Source organism: Durio zibethinus, chromosome 3 (assembly GCF_047325235.1).
Source record: "Durio zibethinus cultivar Kanyao isolate XHJ-2024 chromosome 3, ASM4732523v1, whole genome shotgun sequence".
Lineage (NCBI taxonomy): Eukaryota > Viridiplantae > Streptophyta > Magnoliopsida > Malvales > Malvaceae > Durio > Durio zibethinus.
The window spans coordinates 546,795-566,072 of NC_143164.1; the positions used below are offsets into that span (position 1 = coordinate 546,795).

At 40.8% G+C, this 19,278-nt stretch overlaps 1 non-coding gene and 1 pseudogene across 1 annotated transcript; both read left to right on the plus strand.

Moving 5' to 3' along the window:
• The first annotated feature begins 13,123 nt into the window (after positions 1 to 13,123).
• LOC149519449 (18S ribosomal RNA) lies at positions 13,124 to 14,207 on the plus strand (annotated as a pseudogene).
• A 4,015-nt stretch (positions 14,208 to 18,222) lies between these two features.
• On the plus strand, positions 18,223 to 18,378 carry LOC149519450 (5.8S ribosomal RNA). The gene has a single exon (XR_016341133.1). It is a non-coding gene; the product is annotated as a 5.8S ribosomal RNA (ribosomal RNA).
• The last annotated feature ends 900 nt before the right edge of the window (positions 18,379 to 19,278 follow it).

Here is a 19,278-nt window from a genome sequence, read left to right on the forward strand (position 1 = left end):
CACAAAAGGCTCTAAATTAGCCTAAAGATAGGAAAAGTGTGCAAGCATAAAAGAGTTTGGAAAAGCTTATAGGTAGGCTAGGTGTGTAGGCACTGAAGGTTTCAAAAAGGCTAGGCACAGGAATAATGGTAGGTACTATAGCACTTAGATAAGGAAGGCTTTAGAAGGCCCTATCAACTATCAACAGGAGAGCAATGACTAGTTGAGGAATGTTTTGGAACCTGATAGGGGCAAGCACTCAGCGGGAGTGCCCAGACTCTTCCAAACCTGAGGCTTAGTAAGGAGCTTGAAACAAGCTGGATTCTACAAAGGCCATAGCCAACCTAGGAAGTGTCTAGTGACCATGGAATGGTTTAAAAGGCCTATGATGGTGACACACTTGGATCAATAAGGGTCACATGTGCTAGGAAGGCTTAAGTATAAATAAGGGCTATCCTCCTCATTTGTAAGGAGTTAGAAGCTACACAAGTAAGAAGAACCAAGTCATAGACCTGGGCATTGAGCAATTGTCTATAGCATCAAGTAAATAGAAGTTACAATTGCTTTAACTCTCCTTCATAGCATTCTCCCAAGCTCTTAGGGAGCCAATGGAGTGCATGGCAAAAGTGTTTGGCATAGAGTCAAGGAAAAGGCTAACTTAGGAATACAAATGATAGTTTCCTACCTAAGGCCACACGGTAGCTAGGATTAAGCTCCTAGTCCATGATAATGTGCAAGTGAGAAAATGTGTATATTGGAGCCTAACCAAGAGAGGCTTGTGTGTTGAGCCATTATGCAGACTAGTACCAGATAGTGTGTGCTATGTTGGTGTGTTGTATTGATAGACTAGTGTGCTGGCTTGCAAGAACTAAAATTGGATTGCTTGAGTGCCGACTAGAGTTGAGGTAATCCTTCTATTGGTGCATTCATGATCTAATAGTTTGTGTGCTTTAGGCTATGACCCAAGTCTCCAATGCCAAAAGGAAAAAGCCAAAGTGGGGAAGACACCAATGTTTGTTCCTCAGAGGAGGAAAGGACTATAGGGAAACCCAGATTTTGTAAGATCAATAAAGCCACCAATAGGGGCAAAGGGCCTTGAGTTACTATTTTTATGCTACTCAACATCAGGTTAGCTAGTGATTCAAGCTTTTGGCCCTCAAGCAAGCAAAGGAGCTATCTGAAAGCCAAAGTGGAGATGGCAAACAGCACCAAAATGAGCCCAAAAAAGAGCAACTAGGTGCTAGTCAAGACTACTAAGGGGGTTAAGACCTCTTGAGGAGTTGATGAAGGAAAACCAATGGTAGTAGAGTGCCATAATATGAGTCCCATAGTACAACCAGATTCCTTACAAGAGAGTGTGCCACAAGTAACTCAAAGGAAGCATAAGAAGCATCAATAGCATAAATGGAAAGGGCTATTATAGTAGAGTGCTTAGGAACATAGGATTGTAAGAAAATGTTGAGCAACATAGGATCAAGAATAGCAAAAGGTGACAAAGTACATGTTTAGGAATATGACCAAAATGTTGGAAAATTGGCTCAAGGGGTAGGAGTCAATACCAGTGTGCAAGGTAGGTGCATCATTCCCTAGCAATATGGGCATTACTAGAATGAGTGAGGGAGAATGTCATGGCCCACAAGCTAGTCCAAGTCCAAGGGTTCTCTCTAAGTCAAGTGACAGTTGTAGTTCTAGCAAGACAAAGTCTGATAGCCAAAAAGACCACACCTTAAGGTGCATTGGAGGTCTAGGTCATGGGGAACTACCCCAAAAAATAGGGCAAGTAGTGATCGAGACTCTAAAGGCTCAAGGAAGGTGTTCAACTTTAGCAGGATTCAGCCAAGCCCAAGGGTGGGTGCTAGTGAGCAATACACGAGCACCCAGTTAGACCTAGCCAGTATTACTGATGATCGAGGTGGGAGTGCATAGTCGAGCCCAAGTTTGGGCATGCTTAAAAATAGACCTTAGAAGATCAGATTTAGAGGCTTTGAGAAGGCTTATTGCTCAATTTGATTTTTGCAAGTCAAATATTATGCAGTAGCACCAAATCCCCTAGAATCAAGGATTGTGACTTAGCTCCTAGAATCAAGGGATTATAATCTCTAGAGTTTAAGAATATATCTCACACACTACATGTAAGGGGGACTCAGCTATATATAGAGTCCCCCACCCTCATTGCACACACACTAGAACCATTGAGTAACAACATCCTTACTCTCACCTTAAACCTTTTTGTTGTTATTTTGTTAGCCTTTTTTCCAGCATTTATTGTGCCTTTTTGTTTTGTACCATACTAGGCAACCAAGCTTGTAGTCTAGAGTGTCCATACACTATTTCTTATGTTATGCTAATCTGGGATGCAAAAGAGTCCATTCCCATGTCCTAAGCCACACTAGCCTAGAGCTTGAGTCTTAGCCCATGATAAGTGAGGTTCTCTCTGAGTTGAGTGACAATTATAGTTCTAGTAGGATAGAGTCTAAAAGCCAAGGCAACTATGCCCTAAGGTGCACTAGAGGCCTAGGTCATGAAGAACTATCCTAAACAATAGAAAGGTAGTGATCAAGACTCTAAAGGCTTAGGGAAGGTGTTCAAGTTTGATAGGATTGAGCCAAGCCTAAGGGCAGGCACTGGTGAACAATGCACAAGCTCTTAGTTAGATCTAGGCGAGCAGATTGATGATCGAGATGTAGGTGCATGGTCAAACCTAGGTGTGGGCATGCTTGAACAAAATCTTAGGAGGATTAGACTTGGAGGCTTCTAAAAGGCTTGGTGCTTAGCATAATTGTAGCAAGTCAAGGATTGTACAATAACACCAAATCATCTAGAATCAAGGATTGTATCTTAGCTCCTAGAATTAAGGGATTGTAATCTCTAGAGTTTAAGAATATATCTCAGGCACTAAATGTAAGGAGGACTCAGTTATAAATAGAGAGCCTCCACCCCCATTGTACACACAATAGAACCATTGAGTAATAACATCTTTACTCTTACCTTAAACCTTTCTATTGTTTTTTTGTCAACTTTTCTTCTGACACTTGTTATGTCCTTTCACTTTACAACATATGGGTAACCAAGTTTTTAGTCTGGAGTGTCTATGCACCATTTCTTATGTTAGGTTGATCTGGGACATGAAAGAGTCCATTTTAATGTCTTGGACCTACTCAAGCTTGGAGCTTGAGTCTTGGCCTATGACATGTGCACATGCATCGACCACTAGCGAGACTTGTTGGCCCTTTGTCTTGACACATGCCTCGACCACCATTGGCAAATGCTGGCCTTTATGTGGGTAGTTCTCTTGAACACTGTCAACACATGCTAGGTTGTGCACCACATATGGGTGTCCTAGGCCTGAATTACACACCATGTGCACTACAACTAGGTAATAAATGGGTTCAGGCATATGTTCATACTTTTGCCATGCCAATGGCATTTTTATGGCTTGTAAATTCATATAATGGTCCCCTAACCTTCATGTGAAGTTTCATGGCAAGATGACTTGTTTTTTATTTATCATAATTTTTAAAATTTTTTGTTATTTAGGATTTTTTGGAATTTTTTTAGGAGTTTTGGCCCTAAATTTGGTATACATGATCCTTGTATTTTTGTTAGAATCTATAAAAAAATTCAATTAAAAAATCAAAATGTAAAAGATTTTGTGGCAATTTGAAAAAAGCATCCCCATTTTAGACACTTGAATGGTTATTGGCTGAGAACCTGTAAAAGCTTTTATGCTCTTTAAGGGGGTGTGAGTTGTCAAGGTTCCTTGGGGGATAGGGGGCTAACATAAAGGACAAGGACTAGCACCCATCATATATCATGTGTAAACACCCTCTGACCCCTCACCTGTAATCATCAAAACCCCTAATACCATCAATTAGGTTCTATAGTTATGCTCCAACAATGGTTCCCTAGGCAAAAAAATGTGACACCAACACATGCCTGAGCTCAACATGTGCACCATGGCCTAGAATCAAACTTCAGTTAAGGCATCGACCATCAATGGCACATGTTGGCACATGGTGCAAGCACATGCCTTAACCATTATCGAGGGCACTTACCTTAACCACCATTGGCACAAGCTAGCTCTTGGTATAGGCACTTGCCTCAACCACCATTAGCACATACTAGCCGTTGGTGTAGGCACATGCCTCAATCAACATTGGCTGAAGATGGCCCTTGGTATGGGTAGTTACCTTAAACACCATTGGCACATGCTAGCCCTTGCAATAGGCTCTTACTTTGAATAGCTTTGGCACATGCTAGGCTTTGGTGCAAGTACATACCTTGACCACCACTGGCACCTATGGACCCTTGGTGCAGGATATGCCTATTTGAAAAAAGTGTCCCTATTTTAGACACTTTAATGTCTATTGCTAGCATATTTGTAAAATCTTTCATGCTTTCTAAAAGGTGGTTGTCCTGGGCCTTCTCTTCCCCACGGAGGTAGTAGGTGTGTGTGATGGGCCGATCATTGCGTACATGCATGGCAATGTCCCTAGAGCAAATTTCAGGTCGTGAATGCCTTTTGGCTATGTTGTCCAGTGGCTAGTTGCTTTAGTGACCCACAAATGCCCATGGCCTCGACAAATTAGCATACATGTGAAAAAAAGGCTCAGCTATGCCAAGTTTAAGCCAATGCCTATAGTTGATGCTGGCCTAGACACTAGACCAAGTCCTTGAATCAGGCAATGGCACCCTGAGGTAGGCAAGCAAAATCTATGACCATGGGCTAAGTCTAGCCAAGTCTTTTGGGTATTTGGCAGTCTCATTATCCTTACTTGTCGACCACAAAAATGCCTTGGCCTGGCCAAGCCTCTACATATGTCACACCCCACATGAGCACCATCAGCGCTAAGGCTCAAGTGCCAGCACATGGAGGCTAGACCCTTACTCAAGCAATAGGTCACATGAAAGAGTCCTTACGAGAGTTACTTGATGTTGAACCTGAGGACCATTTGAGAGAAGCTTTTCAAAAGCCCTAGAAAGTGGAGCAGGCACTATAGGTGCAAAGGCTCTAGATAAGCCTAGTTACAAGCCAAGTGCATGGGCCTAGAACCTTCTAGAAGGGTGAGATACAAAAATGGGTATGGTTATTATAGCACCAAGTAGGGATGCTTCCAAAAGGCCAGAGGTATAGGCACTTTGCAAGAGAGCCTAGAACCTTCTAGACCTAGTGCACCATAAAGTGTCTAGAACCAACTTTTTTCTAGAAATTCCCTAACCTTGTATGTGTTAAAGGCCTTGGAACCCTCTAGAATTTATATAAGAGCCACACACTTGGCTCACTGGTGACCACCTTGGCCATGGGGGCTCAAATATAAAGAGGGGTACCACCTCTCCCATAAGACCAACATATAAGCTAGTGAACTTGTGAACCCACAAAGCTACTCAAGCGCATTTGTACATAAGCCACATTGTTCTAGTAACAGAAAGGATTTTGTATTCTTTTACCAGTGCCTTTTTAGCATGCTATAGTGTTTGATTGTCTCTAAGGTGCAACAAGTGGCACACTCACTCAACCCGATTAAAAGATGACTTAGGCATATGTGAATGGTAGTTTCCTGCCTAAGGCTGCATTGTTGCAAAGCTTAAGATTAAAGCCTGTGATAGTTGGCATCAGAACACAGTTTAGTGTGTGACCCCGATCCAAGACAATGTCTACTTCTAAAAGAGCTCTCAGCATACTAAAGGGTAAGAGACTCATGAGACATACACTATTGGAATGGGCAAAAAAGGCACCAATAAAGGCATGATCTCAACCTTAGATGCTCAATTGGCGAAGGTGGAATTAGACATGGCTAAAATACAAGACAAGTACAAAGACCAAATGGAGGAATTGGTATCAATTGGAAAAGAGATCATGGAAGAGTTAAGGCAAACTCTTTATGAAGAAATCGAAAGCCTTACCCATAAGAACTTTACCCTAGAGGCCCTAATAGAGGTCATGAAAAAGGAGATGAAGCAACTTAAAAAGAGGCTTTTTGCATACAAGGCAACCATAGAGGGAGGCATACTTACAATCGCTCTTAGGTCTAGGGTGGAGGTTTCCAAGTCAAAGGAGTTTAAGGGGACATGATCTACAAAAGACATAGACAACTTCTTATGGGGCATGGAGTAGTATTTTCAAGAATTGGGCATCAAGAAGGATATTGCTAAGGTAAGCATTACCTCTATGTATCTTGTAGACATTGCACTTCTATGGTGGTATTGTAGGTCCAAGGAGGTTAGGCATGGGGGTGCTGCCATTGGAACATTAGAAGAGTTCCAAAAGGAGTTTAGGTAGCAGCTTTACTTAAGATACGCTATAGACGAGGCACGTACCAAGCTATGATAGTTCACCAAACATAGAGAAGTGCAACACTATGTTTTGGAGTTCTAAAGACTCATGCTCTAAAATCCCAACCTTAGGGAGGATGAGGCCTTTTTTACATTTATAGATGGGCTCAAGCCATGGGCTAAGCAAGAGCTAAGGATGATGGGTGTCCAAGACCTCACTCGAGCCATGACCATCGCTCAATCCTTAGTGTAATTCAAGAAAGGGTACAATTTTGAGTCTTTTAAGCCTAAAGACAAGGGCAAAGGCAAAAGAGACAAGGATATGAGTAGCAATGGTAAGACACCAATGAACAAATGAAAGTCCTCCAAGGAGGGACATAAGAAAAAAGACAAATAGTCAGTGACCAAAGATGGATGCATGACTTATTTTCTATGTGACCGTCAACACTAAGCCAGGGGTTATCCTAATAAAGCCAAGCTCATGGCCATCATCAAGGGGTATGAAGAGCAACTTGAGAATGAGGGACTAAAGCTTGGTTTGATCATGCTAAGTTTTATATTAGCAAAGAAAGGGCATAACAGAAAGGGGTTCATGTTTGACAAAATCTCAATTATAGGCAAGTGTTTGAATACCTTAGTGGACACAAGTACATTTGATCTCTTCATGTTCGAAGAAGGTGCTAAGAGACTAGGGCTCAAGGTTGAGAAGGGGCAAGATGGATTAAGATCGTGAACTCTAAAGAGGTTTTGATCATGGGCATGGCACAAAGAGTCGAGTTATAACTTGGAGCATGGAAAAGTAAGGAATCCATTAAAGTAATCCCTCTCAATGACTATGACTTTGTTATTGATTTAGACTTCCTCTAAATGATCAATAAACTCTTTGTTCCCTTCACCAATTGCATTTGCATCTTAGATGATTTGCATCTTGGACCATTGGTGCCAATGCATTGTCCCAATGAAATAAGAGCAAGGGACTAGAACCAAGGCACTTTTCGTAATCTAGCTCGCCAAGGGCGTGTGAAATGAGGAGCCACTTTTTTGATGGCCCCAAAAGAGGATGAGCCTTAAGAACTAAAAGACAACACCCTTTTAGAGGTGTTGGAGTCCTTCAAGGTTGTCATGCTTATAAAATTGTACAATAGACTACTTTACAAAAGAGAGGTAGACCACAAGATTAAACTGGTGCCTGATGCCAAGCCACTAGCCTGAGCCTCGTATAAGATGTCACCCCAGAGTTAGAGCTAAAGAGATAACTCAAGGAGCTTCTAGATGCAAGGTTCATCAAGCCTTCTAAAGTTCCATATGGTGTACCAGTCTTGTTTCAATGGAACCATAATGTGTCTTTATAGATGTGCATTAACTATTAGGCGCTAAACAAGCTTATGGTGAAGAACAAGTATCCCATTTCCCTTATTATCGACTTCTTCAACCAACTAGAAGGAATATGATGGTTCATCAAGCTGGATCTAAGATTGGGATACTATCAAGTGAGGAGAGTTGAAGGTGATGAACTAAAGATAGCATGTGTGACTAGCTATGGGGCGTACTAGTTCCTAGTAATGCCCTTTGATCTGACGAATGCACCATGACATTATGCACACTAATGAACAACATACTACAATTATTTCTTAACCAATTTGTTTTCATGTACCTTGATGATATTGTTATCTATAGTTAATCATTTGAGGAACAAGTGATCACTTATGACAAGTGTTCCAAGTGCTAAAAAAAAATGAACTATATGTAAAGAAGGAGAAATATTCATTTGCCTGACCAGAGATCTCATTCTTAAGCCATGTTGTAGGGAATGGCCAGATCCAGATAAATGGTGACAAGGTCCATGTAATCCAAAAGTGGGAACCACCAACGAAGGTCACAGAGTTAAGGTTATTCTTAGGTCTAGCAAACTACTATTAACGCTTCATAAAGGGGTACTCAGCCATTTGTTACTACACATGCTTTAACCATTATTGGCACATACTAGCCCTAGTGTGGGGAGTTGCATTTAACACCATTGGCATATGCTATGCTATGCATCATGTATGGGTTTTCTAGGCCTAGGCCACGCAGCATACAAACCATAATATGGCAATAGGTAGGCTTAAGCTCATCTTCATATTTCTGCTAAGCCAATGCCAATTTTATGGCTTTAAATTCATATAAGTGCTCACCAGTGCTTGCATTTCGGTTTGGCTCAATTTTACTGAACATGAACACCATGCCCATACCACTATTCTAGCTAGTTCCCCATGACTTGGGCCTCTAGCAGGCCTCAAGACCTTTTCCCTTAGCTATAAAACCCTATCTCGCTAGAACTAAAACTGCTCTTTGACTTGAAGAGAACCCTTGGGTTTAGAATAGCTTATGGACTATGACACATGCATATGCCTTGACCACCATTGGGACACATTGGCCCTTGGTCTTGGCACATGCTTTATCCACCATTGGCATATGCTTACCCCTTGTGTGGGTATTTTACTCAAACACCATTGGCACATGCTAGGCCACGCACCATATCATGGGCTCAGACTGTACACCATTTGCACCATAATTGGGCAATAGGTAGGTTCTATCACATTATATTTGTGCTCTGCCAATGACATTTTTATGGCTTGTAAATTTATATAAGCACTCACTAGCACCCACACCTAGGCTTGGTTCCTCTGGCTATCAAACCCTATCCTGTTAGAGCTAGAATTGCTAATCGACTAAGAGAGAACCTCTAAGCCTAGATCAACTTACAAACTATGACACATCCACATGTTTTAACCACCATCAGCACCTAATGACCCTCAGCGCATGCACATGCCTTGACCACCATCAATAAATGCTGGCCTTTAATGTAGGTTGTTACCTCAGACACCATCGTCAGATGCTGACACTTGGTATGGCATGTGTGCCCCAACCCTTCCACCACTCTTTATCCCTCACAAGGCACTTGTCTGCCCCGTGAGCACTATCAACACCAAATGATGCTTGGTGTATATGTTATGGGCTTCAGTCTTAAGCTAAAATCTATGTGGCCTTAGATTGAGAATTGACTCTATGTGCATAAGTTAGCCTATGAAACTTAATTGCTTAGCATAATTCTAGCTTGTCAAAGATTGTGCTATAGTACTAGGCCTTCCAAAAGCCCCAAAATCTTATCCTTCTAGGATAATGTTTAGGCGTGCTTGCACTTGGGTCTGACCATGTGCCTATACCTTGATCATCAAGGCCATTGCCTGGGTTTGACTATGCACCTATGCATTGTTCACAAGCACTTACACTAGGGCTTTGCTTAATTCTACTAAACCTGAACATTGTGCCTGAGCCTCTGGAGTTTTGATCATTACCTATACCATTGTTTTATGCTAATTCCTCATGATGTCAGCCTCCAGTAGGCCTAAAAGCTTGGTCTCTCTAGTTGTCAGATCTTATCATGCTAAAACTGGAACTACTCCTTAACTCATAGAGAACTCTTGGGCCTATACCAACTTGCAAGCCATGACACATGCACATGGCTTAACCAATATTGGCACTGAATGACCCTCGATGCATATACATACCTTGACCACTATCGAGACTTGTTGGCCCTTTGTCTTAGCACATACTTCAAGCACCATCAATACATGCTAGCCTTTTGTGTAGGTAGTTCTCTTGAACACCATCGGCATGTGCTAGATCACACATCATACTCGTGTATCCCAAGCTTAGGCTATGCACCATGCATACTATGACCTGGTAGTAGGTGTATTTAGGCATGTTTTAATATTTTTGCCATGCCAATGCCATTTTATGGCTTGTAAATTCATATAATGGTCCCCTAAGCCTTCATGTGAAGTTTCATGACAAGATGACACATTTTCTATTTTTCATAATTTTTAGAATTTTTCATGATTCAAGATTTTTAAAATTTTTTTAGGAGTTTTCACCCCAAATTTGGTGTATGAGATCCTTGTATTTTTTTTAGCATCCAAAAAAAATTTAGCTAAAAAATCAAAGTGTAGAAGATTTTGTGGCCATTTGAAAAAAGTATACCTATTTTGGACACTTGAATGGCTACTATCTATGAACCTATAAAAGCTCTTATGCTTATTAAAGGGGTGCAAGTTTTTAAGGTTCTTTGGAGGAAAAGGGCCAATACAAAGGCCAAGGACTAGAACCTATCACACATCATATTTGCACACCCCTTAGCCCGTACCCCTAATCACTAGATCTCTAATGCTATTGATCAAGTTTTTTGATGATGTTTTGATGATGGTGCCTTAGACAAAAAAATGTAGCACCATCACATGCCCAAGCCCAGCATGTGCATTGTGGCTTAGAATCAATCTTCAGCCAAGGTCTTGACCATTAATAGCACATGCTGGTACATGGTGTAGGCACATACCTCAATCATCATCAATATAAGCTAGCCTTTGGTATAGGCACTTGCTTCAACCACCATTGGCATATGCTCACCCTTGGTATGGTAGATGCCTCGATCAACATCGATAAAAAATGGCCCTTGATGTAGGTAGTTACCTTGAACATCATTGGCACATACTGGCCCTTAGTGATAGCAGTTACTTCGAACACCATTGGCATATACTAGGCATTGGTGCAAGCACATACCTTGACCACCATTGGCATCTATAGACCCTTGGTGCAAGATTTGCTTGTTTGAAAAAAATATCCCCATTTCAAACACTTTAATGTCTATTGCTACCATATTTGTAAAATCTTTCATACTTTTTAGAGGGTGGTTATTTAAGCCCCCTTCTTTCTCCCATGGAGGAACTAGGTATGTGCAATGGGCTTATCATTCTGTACATCCATGGCAACATCCTTAGCATAAAATCTAGGTTGTGCATGCCTTCTAGCCATGTTGTTTGGTGACTGGTTGCTATGGTGAACCATAAGCACCTATCACCTCATTCAATTGGCATGCATATGGAAAAAGGGTTGACTATGTTGATTTCAAGTCTATGCCTACGATTGATGCTAATCTCAAGTCTATGCCTGTGATTAATGCTTCCCCAAAATGTAAACCAAGTCCCTGAATTGGGTAATTAATCTTCGAAGTGGTGCAAATGGAAGCTAAGGTCATAGGCTAGGTCTAGCTAAATCTCTTGAGTATTTGAAAGTTTCATGATCCCTTCTCATAGACCACAAAAATGCCTTAGCCTGGCCAAACCCCTACATGTGTCATAAGCTTGGAGCTTAAGCCTAGCTACCATGCAGCCTTATGTGGAAAACTACCATCCATAGGCCTAAATCAACCTTTTCCCTGGCTCTTTGCCTATCACTTTTGCCATGCATTCCATTAACTCCCTAAGAGCTTAGGCGAAAGGTAGGAAGGAGGGTTAAAGCAATTATAACTTTTATTTACATGATACTATATACAATTGCTTAATGCCTAAGTCTATGACATGGTTCCTCTTGTTTGTGTAGCTTTTAACTTGTTTATAAATGAGGGGAATGGCCTTTATTTATACTTGATCCTCCCCAACACATATGACCCTTATTGATCCAAGTGTGTGCCCCTTATAAGCCTTTTAGACCCTTTCATGGTCCCTAAACACTTTCTAGGTAAACTAAGGCCTTTGTAAAATCTAGCTTGTTTTATGCTCCCCCTAAGCCTCAGGTCTAAAAGTGTCCGGGTACTTTAACTTAGTGCCTGCACCTAGCAAGTTCTAAAACCTTCCCCATTTGGTCACTATTCCACATGCAACTAGGGCCTTTTAGAGCCTTCCTTATTTAGGTGCTATAGTAACTGTTACTATTCTTGCCCTAATCCCTTTTGGAACTTTCAGTACCTATGTATGTGGCTAGCATTTAGGCTTAGCTAGACTCTTTTGCACTCATGCACTAGCCTGTCTCTAGGCTAATCTAGAGTTTTTTACGCCTGCTTGCCCATGCCTCTTTTTTAGGGCATTCTAGATCTTTCCAACGAGTAGTCCTTATTCTTGACACTAGGCTACTCACACTACCGTGCTCTTACACCTTAGCCCAGGCCCTAATCTGCACATTGGGCCTCGTATATGCCTTTAGGACCTTATTCTTGATCCTTCCCAGTCCATTGCCTACACCAACTCGAACAAGCTACATCTCTTAACCCACTTGGCTTATGACTTGCACATGAACCATGACACATGCAGCCGATGATGCCTATGAACCCAGGAACAAGTTCCTGAATTAGGCAATGTCCCCCCTGGGTGCTAGTAATAGAGTTTACATGTGTGGTCCCAACCAAACCAAGCATCGATGGTGTCATGCCATTGTTGTTTATTGGATGGTAGATGTAGTCTCGTAGCCTTTGCTTGTGTTTTTCTTATGTCAAGCAGTTATGGTATGGCCTCATATGTCATTTCCTCTACTCGCTTGTTGCATAATTGAATGGGTGGGTTACGGGCTGATTTGTGTGGATGTTGTCACTTGTACACAATGGGTATATGAGTGGTGCTATGGTTGTGCATGTTGGCAGACTCCATGATCAATGAATTGAACTATTAACCCATCATCCTCTTTAATCTCCCTCCATGAAGCCATCATACCCTAAGGGTGCAATCAAGATCTTGTGCAGCATACCTAAATCGATGAAAATTGGATGTCTTGCCATCCTTTATTCGTCTTATGTCTTTTGGGGCTATAAGTCAAACCTCAATCGTGTCCCATGTCCCAAGTGTGCCACCAAAACCTCTGTGGCCACATTGGTGCATTGGTGTTTGATCGTGCTCTTAGATGCAGAACATTTTGTAAGCATAGGCTCTCAGCCTTTGTTCATCCAATGCTATGCATTTTATGTGCTCGACATGCACGATGCTTGTGCTCTGTGTTAGCTCTCTCTATCATTTAGTCAATGTGTTAAGGCCCATTTAATGCCAACGTCTCGAAAGAATGCTACCTAGTTGATCCTGCTAGTAGTCATATGCTTGTTTAAAAGATTAAGCCATGCATGTGTAAGTTTAAACTAATTTAGACTATGAAACTACAAATGGCTCAACAAATTAGTTATAGTGTTTGATGGTATCTACTACTTGGATAACCATAGTAATTTTAGAGCTAATATGTGCAACAAATCTTGAATTCTAAAAGGGATGCATTTATTAGATAAAAGGTCAATGTAGGCTTTGCCTATTGCTCTGATGATTCATGATAACTTGACGGATCACATGGCCTTTGTATCGGTGATGCATCATTCAAATTTCTACCCTATCAACTTTCGATGATAGGATAGTGGCTTACTATGGTGGCAACAAGTAACAGAGAATTAGGGTTTGATTCCAAAGAGGAATCCTAAAAATGGTAGCAAGTGTGCAAATTACCTAATCTTGACTTGAGAAGGTAGTAACAATAAATAACAATACTAGGCTCTATAAGTTTGGTAATTGGAATGAATACAGTCTAAAACCCTTAACAAGGATCCATTAGAGTTCAAGTCTAGTGCTAGCAGTTGTGATAATTCTAGCTCCAATAGTGTATATTTGTGTTATTGCAATTAAAAAACTTGTAGTTAGAACTAAGGTTGGGTTATCTAATCTACCTTATAGTGAGCATTAGTTTATTTATCCCTACTGCCAGCAATGTACTCCTGGCCTTAACTAGCTGAGTCATTCCTCTGAAGCTGTTACTTTGAAGAAATTAGAGTGCTCAAAGCAAGCCTAAGATTGTATACATTAGCATGGGATAACATCATAGGATTTTAGTCCTATTGTGTTAGCCTTTGGGATCAGAGTAATGATTAACAGGGATAGTCAAGGGCATTCATATTTCATAGTTAGAGGTAAAATTCTTGGATTTATGAAAGATGAACAATTACAAAAGCATTTACCAAGGATGTTTTCATTAATCAAGAATGAAAGTTGGGGGCTCAAAGACAATCAGATATCATCCTAGTCTCAACCATAAACAATGTCAACCAAGGATCGATAGTGTTACTTTTAGGAATCTATCGGCACATTATGAGAAATCAAAGTCTTTGGGTTTCAAGGGAAGTATGGTCACAAGGCTAAAACTTAAAGGGATCGACATAAGAGCACCACCAAAAGTAGAGCCTGTGGTTTAATTTAACTCAACATGGGGAAACTTAATAGGTCCAGACATAGTAAGGATTTATAAAATGAGAGCTCTTTCTTGATTCTATAGGTGGTGGTACATGGTTGTTCTTGGTTGGTGAAGCAATTTGTCTAGTTAATTTCATTAATGAATAAGACTTTAGCCCATTAACTAGCTGCGAGGAGGTGATCCTTCATGGCTAGCCTCTTAGAAAGACTACGATCACTTAGGCTAAGGAAGTTTGAAGCAATAACAAGTTTGTGATGCCCTTAGATGTTCTAGGCTACACATGTGCTACACTAATGTATTCAACAAGTTTATATGTCACTGTTTCATAGGAAAGACCAAGCCAAGGGTTCTCATTGAGACAAGGAGCAGTTCTAAAGCTACTGAGACCAAGTCAATATGTAAGGTAAACCAGGCATAAAGGTTCAATAGAGGTCTCAAAGGTAGGACCATGACCCAAAATGGATGCATAGGCACTGAAATGAGCTCAAGAAACTTAAGCTAGTAGATTTGGTTTAGTAGCTTTCAGATAGACCTAGGCATGGGTATAGGTGTATGCCCAAGCTAGGTAGAACCAAAGAAAGCATAAGCCCAAAAAAGGGCCCCGCATGGGCACTACTAAAGAAGGAGTCCAAGATAATTCAAACTCCTTTTTAATAGAGTCCATGTAAAATTAGAACTCTTCAATGTAATCCTATTGTAATGTCCTATATATATTAGACTCTTTGTAAGCTTAGGATAGGACTATGTTAACCATTGATTCAAAGAAGCCTTAGCTATATATAAGAGGTGCCCTTAACCTCATTATACTCTCCACAACTTGAGTAATACAAGTTTAATCTTGCCTATCTCTGTCATTCACTTTAGCTTTCTATTAAACAATTTTTGTGTAGCCTTGTCTAACAATAGATTGGGGTAACTAGCCTTGGAGTTTTGAGTGCCCATGCATCTATCCAATTAAAGGCTTATCTAGGATACCAGATGAGTCAATTCCTGGGTCTTAGAGCCATACAAGTCAAAGCTTGAGTCTTAACCCATGATAAGTGGTATTAGAGTAGGTTTAGAACTAGTTCAAAGTTAGAAAAAGCTAGTCCAAAGTGATCAATGCTGTGTGCTACTAAAACTAAAGTTAACATTGGAAGAGGTATCGAACGTGTTGGTGTAGGCATTCAATTTTGTGGTATGGGCATCATAGGTCATTTTTATGCTTGTGTGCTAGTGATATGCCCCCTAGTGCATAAGATATAAGTGTACAAGAGTGTAGACTAGGTGTTTAACCAATTACTATTATGGTGCTATAAAAGTGCTATGCATAGTGTGTAGGTGTATAGACTAGCGTCTGACTGAGAATGCAGGATGTGTTGAGCCAATGTATAGATTGGTGCTTGATAATGTGTGTGTATTGGTGTGTTGCACCAACAGATAGGTGTGCTGGTTTATGAGGATCAAGACTAGATCATTGGAATGTGCAAAAGGTTGAGGTAATCTCTTTGGTTTTGTAAATTGTTTAGGGTTGTGGCATCACTAGGGAAAACTAGACCGAAGGCCAAGGTAAAGCCCATGATAAGTGCCCACCTATAGACGAAGGAAGGAAGGCTAGATTAAGGGACATGGTAATGTCCCTAGATACCCATTGCAAAAGTTTGAGGTGACTATTATTGAATTGAGGTATAAGTTCAAGGATAGGGAAGGATCCTTGAATGAGGTATAGGAGGTTCTCATGCAGTGGAATGAGGCATTAGAGGCCATGGTTTGAACCTTACAAAAGGATCTAGCAATGTTCAAGGTTGATCATACTACATTTCAAACTACCATAGTTGTTGTTGTAGGTTTAGGACCTAAGGTGGTGGTGGCTAAGCAGTTTTTTGATGGTCAAAAGCCAGGAGCAAAGGCCATGCTACAACAAAGAGGTATGCAGGAGTCAAGTTAGGCCAGTGTTGTTATGGAATCAAAGACTCAGGTTTAGTGCACTAAGTCTCCAAAGCCTAGGGGAAACAACCAAAGTTGGGGAGACACCAGTGTTTGTTCCTTAAGGGAAGAAAGGGCTATGAGAAATCCCAGATTTTACATGGCCACTACTACTGCCAGTAGGGGCAAGAAGAATAAGCCCTTGAGTTGCTTTTTTTGTAACAATTAGCAAAAGGTGAAAAAGTGCCTGAGGTGTGAAAGGCCTTTAACCATCAACTATGTAAAAGAGTTGTTTATAGGCAAGAGTAGTAGTGGTGATGAGCACTAAGAAAAGCCCAAGGTGATGCGGCTTGATGCTTTTCGATTCTGCTGAAAAGGTAGAACCTCTCTAGGAGATGATAGTGATGTGGTAATGGAATGTCACAGCATTACTCTTAAGGTGTAGCCAGATCCCTCCAAAAAAAAGTTTGTAGTAGGTAATTCAAAGAAAGTAGATGAGACATCAGACGTGTAGGCGAAAAGGACTAGTGTAGCATAGGGTTGATGATACTCGAGAGAACAACCAGTAGAGTACTTATTTGGGTATGGGACAAACACATGGGAAATCTAGTTCAAGGGGAGAAGACAAAGCTGATTTGCATAGAGGCATGTAGTTCAGGTGCAATATCCCTCTGACAATGAGGGTGTTGGTAGAATAAGTGGGGGAAAATGTCACAATCCATAGGAAAACCAAGCCCAGAGGTTCTCACGGAGATAGGGAGTGATTCTAAGGTAATCAGGACAAAGTTAGAATGCAAGGGAAACTAGGCCTAGAGGCATAATAGAGGTCTTGGGGGTAAGACCAAGGCCAAGAATAGGTGCATGGGCATCGAAACAATATTAGGGAGCTCAAGCTAAGGGATCTAGTTCGACAACTTTCAAATAGACCTAGACATAAGCACATGAATAGGCCCAAGCATAGCAGAACTAAACCATGCAAAGGTCTAAAAAAGGCCCCATATGGATACTGCTAAAGAAAAAGTCTAAGCTAATTCAAACTCCTTTTCTAATAGAGTTTATATAAAATTAGAACTCTCCAATGTAATCATATTGTAATGTCCTCTATATATTGGATTCTTTGTAAGCCTTAGGATAGGAATTATGTCAGCCATTGGTTCAAGGAGGCCTTAGCTATAAATAGGAGAAGCCCCTCACCCTCACTATACTCACCACAACTTGAATAATACAAGTTTACTCCTTCCTATCTCTATTGTTTTCTTTAGCTTTCCATCAAGCAATTTATGTGCAGCCTTGTCTATTAGTAGATTAAGATGGTTGGCCCTGGAGTTTCAAATGTCCATGCATTGATCTAGTTAAAGGCTGCTCTGGGACACTAAATAAGTTAATTCTTGGGTCCTAGAGCTACACAAGTCAAAGCTTGAGTCTCAACTTGTGACATATAGCCTTGGCTGATAGGCCTAAGTAATATTTAAAATTTTGTCATCATGGTGATAGATTATTTTAATTATTGGTCTTCAACGAGGAATTCCTGTTAGTCGTGAGTCATTAGCTCACACTGACTACATCATTACCCTTTGTACGCATTGCCCATCACTCCTATTGATTGAATGGTCTGATGAAGTGTTCGGATCATGGCAACATGTAGTTCATTGCCCATGATGTCTTGAAAAGTTCACCAAACCTTACATTTAGAGAAAGGAAAAGTCATAACAAGGTTTTCGTATGTGAACTTGTGAAAAGATCATTATTGAAACTTGTTTAATGAACAACAATGCATTAACAAAACACTAAGGGGCCAAGGGTACCTTCATGCCTCAAGCCCTTTCTTGCCCTAGGTGTGCACGATGATCAATTCATTTCACTTCCTAAGTGGGTGAAACTATTAGTATCATTGCTTATGGTTGAATAACGAACCCTTGGCACCAATCACCCTAGGGAACCAGAATGAAAAAGAGCATGTGTGCCTTCTCCATCCTGTTCATGGTGAATACATGAGTGGTATCATGACTCCTTCTTTTTGCGAAAAACCAAAACAACTCTCAACAATGGATATCTTAACTCTCGCATCAATGAAGAATGTACTAAAATGTGATACATGGTGTGAATTGTAGAATCTCATGAACCATTGAGTCTTTGAATGCAAGTTGTGTTGTAAGCCATTAGGCCAAGGGCACACCTGCCTGGGTGTCATGCATTGTCTCCCCCTTTAAACCCCCACCCATTATGCTCTATAGTAAGGTGCTGAAAATTACCCCTCATGATCTCATCGATCGTGGTTGGCCCAAAAATGAGTCCCCAACAATGATAGCATCGTGATCATTGATGGTAAAGCTCTTGACATGCCTCGACTTTGGTGATGCATGCTCATTGTCCATCTAGACCCCATTTCACATCACTTGATTGATGCTAGTATCATGACCCCAGGTCAAGTAGGATTACCTAATGAATTTAAGCATATCAATATACAGAAAAAAAAAAAACTTACCAAGATTCCCTTAGTAATAACAAGCGAACTAGAAAGAGCCCAACTTGAGAATCGGGTGCCCATGGCATCTAAATTGTAGTTTACAAAAGTGTCCTCAGTGGTGGACCAAGCCCAAGTCCCTAGGAAAGGAGAACCAGAGAGGTTGAGAGTCCTACTGTGCCTGAACCCTATCAAACCATCCAAGGTTGAATATGGGTGAGAAACTAATAAAAAACATGTATCACGAGGGAAAGATGAAAAAATTTTTGAAAAAAGAGTCAAAGAGTTTTTGAAATTATCAAGAAAAAAGTGAAATGGGGGCCAATGATGCATCTTAGTTAAATGTGGAACAACGATAGGCAATCCGTTGATCGGCTAGGGCATGGACCATTATGGGTTGTGGCAGTGGCCCGAACCCAAGCTTTCAATATGCCTATGGAGACATTGTTACCATGATTATAAAATACAGTACATGCCATCTCGACATGCCTTGACACTCACGTACTCTTGACATAGGCCTGCAGGTTCCTTATCTGGCCCATCTTGAAACATGGACAAAGATAACATATGTGTGAGTTAATGGGGTAGAAAACCTATAAAACACAAAGAAGCTGATTGGTGTGATC